This window comes from Lathyrus oleraceus, chromosome 5, assembly GCF_024323335.1.
Source record: "Lathyrus oleraceus cultivar Zhongwan6 chromosome 5, CAAS_Psat_ZW6_1.0, whole genome shotgun sequence".
Lineage (NCBI taxonomy): Eukaryota > Viridiplantae > Streptophyta > Magnoliopsida > Fabales > Fabaceae > Lathyrus > Lathyrus oleraceus.
In genome coordinates, this window is record NC_066583.1 from 322,673,029 (window position 1) to 322,678,965 (window position 5,937).

The window sequence follows — 5,937 nt, forward strand, 5'->3', positions numbered from 1 at the left end:
TGTCTATAGAGCTTAGTTCATGTACTCCTCCTTGGGCTTCCTTCTTCTCAACTGTCGCTCATTCGACTCTCCATGCTTGATGGTTTTGGGCCATATCTTCGATGAGGGCACTAGCTTCAGGATAAGGTTTGTTCATCAGTGCACCGCCTGCAGCAGCGTGGATGGTCATCTTAGTGTTATAGTGAAGTCCATTATAGAAGGTCTGAATGATTAACCAATTTTCAAAACCATGATGTGGGCATGCTCTTAACAACTCTTCATATCTCTCCTAAGCTTCGAACAACGATTCTCCTTGGTTATGGGTAAATCTAGTTATATGGTTTCGAAGAACGACAATCTTACTTGGGGGAAAGTATCTAGCAAGGAATACTCTTCTAAGGTTATCCCAAGTCGTAATGGAATTGGGTGGAAGTGAATCTAACCATGATAGGGCTTTATCTTTGAGGGAGAAAGGGAATAATCTTAAACAGATTACCTCAGGAGAAGCTCCATTGGTTTTAAAAGTGTCTGCTAATTGGAGAAAGATTTTTAAATATTGGTTTGGGTTCTCAGTAGCGAGACCTGTGAATTGTCTCTGTTGCACTAGTTGCAACAGGGAGGGTTTAAGTTCGAAATTATTAGATGGGATGGTTGGGTTTACTATACTAGAACTAGGTTCTTCGTTGGATGGTTGGGCGAAATCCTTAAGAGGTCTTTGGTTTTGATCTTCGACCATAGCTCTCCTAATTCTATGGAAGAATAAACGTACGCGAGCGTAACGTTCAGGTTCCGCCAGGGGATATACTAAGCTTCCGATGCTGCGAGTTCTTCTCATTGACCGGCGGGTAATAACCTAAGTCTAAACAATATAACAACAGGCTACGAAATTTGACGAAATTGATCCCCGGCAACGACGCCAAAAACTTGATGCGTGCTTTTCGCAAGTATACGAACACGTCAGAGTAATATAAAAGATTGTCGAATCCACAGAGACCAAGTGTCAATCTATCATTATCTATTGTTATGGTGTTTATCTAAGGTAAACGAAATAGGGGTTTTAAGAGTGTGCAATGAAAAGTAAAGTATTGAATAAAGTTCAATTAATAAAGACTGGCTCGAATGTAATTCACATAATCAATTAATAATCCAAGTACTTGCTAATAGAACTACTTAGGGGCAGTGTTTCCTATTTTGAAAAGAACTAATTTAACAGGAACTGTCGCTTTCGCGTATTCAGAACCGAGTTGTACTCCCTAATCAAACCCTCTTATTGTCACTTATAAAAAGGCGCGCATTGCGTTAGAGTAGTAAACCTATTTTTAAGAAATATAGTATCTTGACTAAGTCGAAAAGTACTTTAACCTGGATTTCTTAACCAAAAGAGGTTCTCACGAACCGGACTCTAAACTTATAAACGCGTCCGAAAATAGTTTTAAAATCACTTTTCTTCTTAAGTTAAAAACTCCTAATGAACTAAACAAAGCGCTTTCGCTGTTTTTGAAATAGTTAAAAACAACTAAGTTTAAAAAGACGTTGGACGGCTTTCGATCTTACCCAACGGAAATTAAGTGCAGGAAAACTTAAGTTGAAAGTCAAAATAGCCCTTAAGTGTTTCTACAAACAATTGTACGGATTATCGGTTCAATTACGATTCTTACATTCTAACCTTTATAGGTTTAGTTAGACATGGTAAAGTAAAAGTGCATTTTAATTTAAATAAAAGTAGTGCGAGTGCGAGAAATAAATCAAATTAGTGCGAGTGCGGAAAGTAAATAAAAGTAGTGCGAGTGCGGAAAGTAAATAAAAGTAGTGCGAGTGCGAGAAATACATGAAAGTAGTGCGAGTGCGAGAAATAAATAAAAGTAGTGCGAGTGCGAGAAATAAATAAAGGTAGTGCGAGTGCGAGAAATAAATAAAGGTAGTGCGAGTGCAAGAAATAAATAAAAGTAAAGCGAGTGTGAGAAAATAAATAAAAGTAAAGACAATGCGGGAAAATAAAATAGATAAAGTCAAAGTAATAAAAACCTGCTCCAATCGGAGGGTTGAATAAAATGTGAAACGGAAATGAAAATGGCGGCAGGATTAACTTCCTTCCAAAGTGCTCCAAACTCGATTACAGACTCGATCATAGACTTGATTACACAATTGTGGTAACACCCCAATGCGAAGCGATTACCACTTTTAAAATACTGAATATATGCCTAAGTGAAACTAAGTTTGCTCTAAGTTTGGATGATTAAACAAATGAAAATGAGTCTGTATTTATAGGAAAGGAAAATAATGGAAATGACAAGGATGCCCTTCAGTTTGAAATTGGGAGGGAAACGTTTTCTTCTTGTGGCACCCACCACAACCCCATGGCGCCCGCCATAAGGGAAAATTAAGGCGCCCAAGTGGAGGTAGTGGGAGACGTGGCAGTTGAGGGAAGTTGAGCTGTGACACGTCATGGCTGGACCCATGGCGCCAGCCATAGTGGGAGCCACAAGTGCAAAATGCTAAATTTTAGTCTTTTTAGCTCATTTTCACTCCTTTTCTCGATCGAGGCTCTGATTAGACTGGAAACCTGAAAACAAAGAGAAACATAGTAATAACATAATAAAATAACAATAAAACAACTAAAATGCATGCGAAATCGGAGTCGAAAATACGGTGAAATCCAGTGTCATCATGGAGTCAGGTTAAGAATCATCCCAAAGGAGTGTACTAAGGATAAAAACTTGTAGATCATGTTCTAAAAAGTTCCCAGAGTCTTAATTCCATCTATCGTATATTACAGGTTAGGATGACTGACTCATCAACCCATAACATTCTCAAGAGAAACTCGTATGAGTGTAGTATCACGTAACAACTGTTATCAAGTCTACACTTGAACAGTCTCCGCACTACGTCCTAAATAGGCCAAGATGGGTTAAATGTTCTACAGTCCTCAGCTTCTCGGACTCCAAATCAGAGAAAGTAATGCCTAACCACAAATAACTTGTGTGACATCAATAGCTCCAAAAGGATCTCCACTAAGTAGATGGGTCTCAAGCCAACTTGTTAAGGACTAATCCACACAAGTCGAACCTGACTATACCATCTTCCTATCTTAATTGCACTCAAGTTCGGGTTAGAACTTATCTCACCACTTAGAGATCACCAAGCACGACAAGCAAATTATATTATACAAACAAATATACATACATCAAATATACAATTATATACACACAAAAGAGTAGGCTAAACCCGCTGGAGACTACTCCCCAGCAGAGTCGCCACTTAATTTCTGTAGCGATAAATTCATGACAATCAAGCTATGGGTAAACTTAACGTCAATTAAACCAGAGTCGTCGCCGCGCTTTTATTGTTTCCAAGGGAAAAGGGAAAAGTACGAACAAAACCCAAAGATAAGAAGTTTTCAAACCAAAACTAATAAAATACCAGAGATTACACAGAGGGGAGGTGTTAGCACCCAAAGTGTCCTAGGTACTCCTATGAAGCCCTTTTTTGTGTGTACATGTGTTTTGGTATAAAATGATGTTTGCAATAAATAAAGTGTGAGGATGAGAAAAGAATTCACTAATTATATTTTTGTGTTTGACAAGACCTTCGGACTTGTGCCTACGTACCGATATAAAATGAGGGATCAAAACCTCGTAGTTCGTGGTATCAATTTCAAAGTGAGTGAATTGCTTTTAACAAAAGTTTAAATTTGAAAGAGACACAAAAGGCCTAAAAGAGTTTGAATGAGTGTTAGTTCTTTTTGTCTTTTTGAAATTTTGAGCGAATATGATTTGATTCATTTACAGATTTGATTAAGAAGAATAGTTTGAAAATGCAATGGCACAAGGCCAAAGTTTCTAATTTGCAATAAAGAGTCTAAGTTTAGAAATCACAAGCAAAGTTTTTGAAAAGTGGGAGAGACTTGAAATTTAAGAAGGGGGAGGAGATGAAGAGACTAATTCTAAGCAAAAATTTAAAAGTTAAGAGTTAAAAATATCTGACCAATGGGATGCAATCCAATAGACTAGAATGTCATATAAAAACCCAATTTTCCCTTTGGACTTTTAGAATCAAGCAATAACAATACAGATAGCAAGATGAAGAGCAAGGCATCAAATAAACATAGCCACATCCAAGCAAGCAACCACATAGTCTTCTTCAAAATATTCCCCATGCATCAGATAAAATAATCCTTGAATAGCTCAGAATAAGGCATTAAACACAGGTTCAAAGTAACATCTTCATTCAGACCATGTAATAGATGAACTCAAAGGGATCTCAACACTTGCATCAAATGAAAGTTCACTTCACAAGCACTTGGTTTCAGAAATATTGGCATTGGCCAAGTCCTTTTTGCATAGGGAATGTTTCCTAATTTTAAGTCCAATGTCTCAGATCAAATCCAACAGTTCACACAAATCTTTTTTAGGGTTTTTGTTGTTATTATGTACACTAAGGTCAAAAGACCACAAACACAAACAAGAATACACAAGCAAGCATACTATCATAATATAAGGCTCAAATGAGTAAAGTGAAAATGGCATTAAAATAAACAAGTTAATTGGTATGAATAATGGCAAATGATAAAGACTTGAATTTAAAGTGCATAAGGTAAATGACTTGAAATTAAAAGTTAGTCAAATGTTAGTGGGTTAGAAGTTAGTATTGCTTTTGCTTTTCAATTATTTAAGTCATTCTTTGGAGAACACTCAACCCTCTATTCACAAGCATGGATCCTTGAACCAAGACATCTTCCAAAGGAAGGAAAAAAGGTCTGGTTTCCACACAATACCATGAAAGGGGGGAGACTTACAATCTCACATACTAGAATGCTATGCTTTTAGCTCAAAATTTAGCGTTATGTTAAGCAATCGTAATTGGACTTATGTAGAAGTCACAACTATTTGAGGATGGGCAATAGAAATTTTAGTGTTAATGCATGTTAGAGAAATGGTATTATGAACCATACTCCTAAAACATACCACACTTAAAAGAAAATGGAAAAAGGGTGGACCTAATCTCATCCATACTTATATTGGTTTATCAACCAATTAGCCTTAGGATATAGAGATGTCATAAGTCAATGAAATGGATGAGATAGAAAGGGATTGAAGATGAAGAGGGAGGGGAAATGCAATAAACTCAAATTGGTCATGGAGGGACTTTTATCAAATTAAAATCATTCATTCATTTTGGGAGATGCAATGTACATTTCATCAATTCCCTAAATCCAATTATTTTAATCCAACAAAATCAAATCAACCTTGACCAAGGCCCAACAACAATAGTCAAACTAAACAAGTCAACACAAATAGCTCAACACAATTTATTTACAATTAAACAATTAAAAATCAATTAAAAATGCATTAAATTAATATATGGTTTATCAAAAACCTAAAACCTCTTCAAAACACCAAATAAATGGCCAAGAGATTTATCATAGGTCAAACAAGGTCAAAGGACCTTGGAGAAAAAATTTCATAATTTTTGGAAACTTAAAAGTATTTTTAAACAATTAAAAATATGCACAAAAACAATTAAATCATGAAAAGTATCAATATTGATCCAAAAAATTATTTTAATTCAGAAAATGAAAGAGAAAAATATTTGAGAATTTTTGGTGAAAGTCCCATATTTTTTGGATCAATATTAAAATTAATCTGAATTAATGAACATAAGTCAATTAAAATGAAAATCAGAAATTACAAAAAAAACGTGGACCACTTGATCTCCCTCACTAATTGAGGTGGCAGATCAAGTGGGTCCAAGCGCGCGTTCCACATGGTCATTAGTCAACAACACTGCAGGGATGGTAATCAAAACCAACGCGTGAGATTAAAATAATTTAAACAGATCATGTGGTTAGAAGCATGACAACGCACCACCAGAGCCAAAGCTCTGGTCTTCTTCTCCGGTGGACCTCACCGGACTGGTCCACCCTCAACCATCACCAAAATAAAAAAAAGAGGACATGAA

General features: G+C 36.2%; 1 non-coding gene across 1 annotated transcript; it reads left to right on the forward strand.

The window, feature by feature from the left end:
- The first annotated feature begins 224 nt into the window (after window positions 1-224).
- On the forward strand, window positions 225-331 carry LOC127089050 (small nucleolar RNA R71). The gene has a single exon (XR_007790829.1). It is a non-coding gene; the product is annotated as a small nucleolar RNA R71 (small nucleolar RNA).
- The last annotated feature ends 5,606 nt before the right edge of the window (window positions 332-5,937 follow it).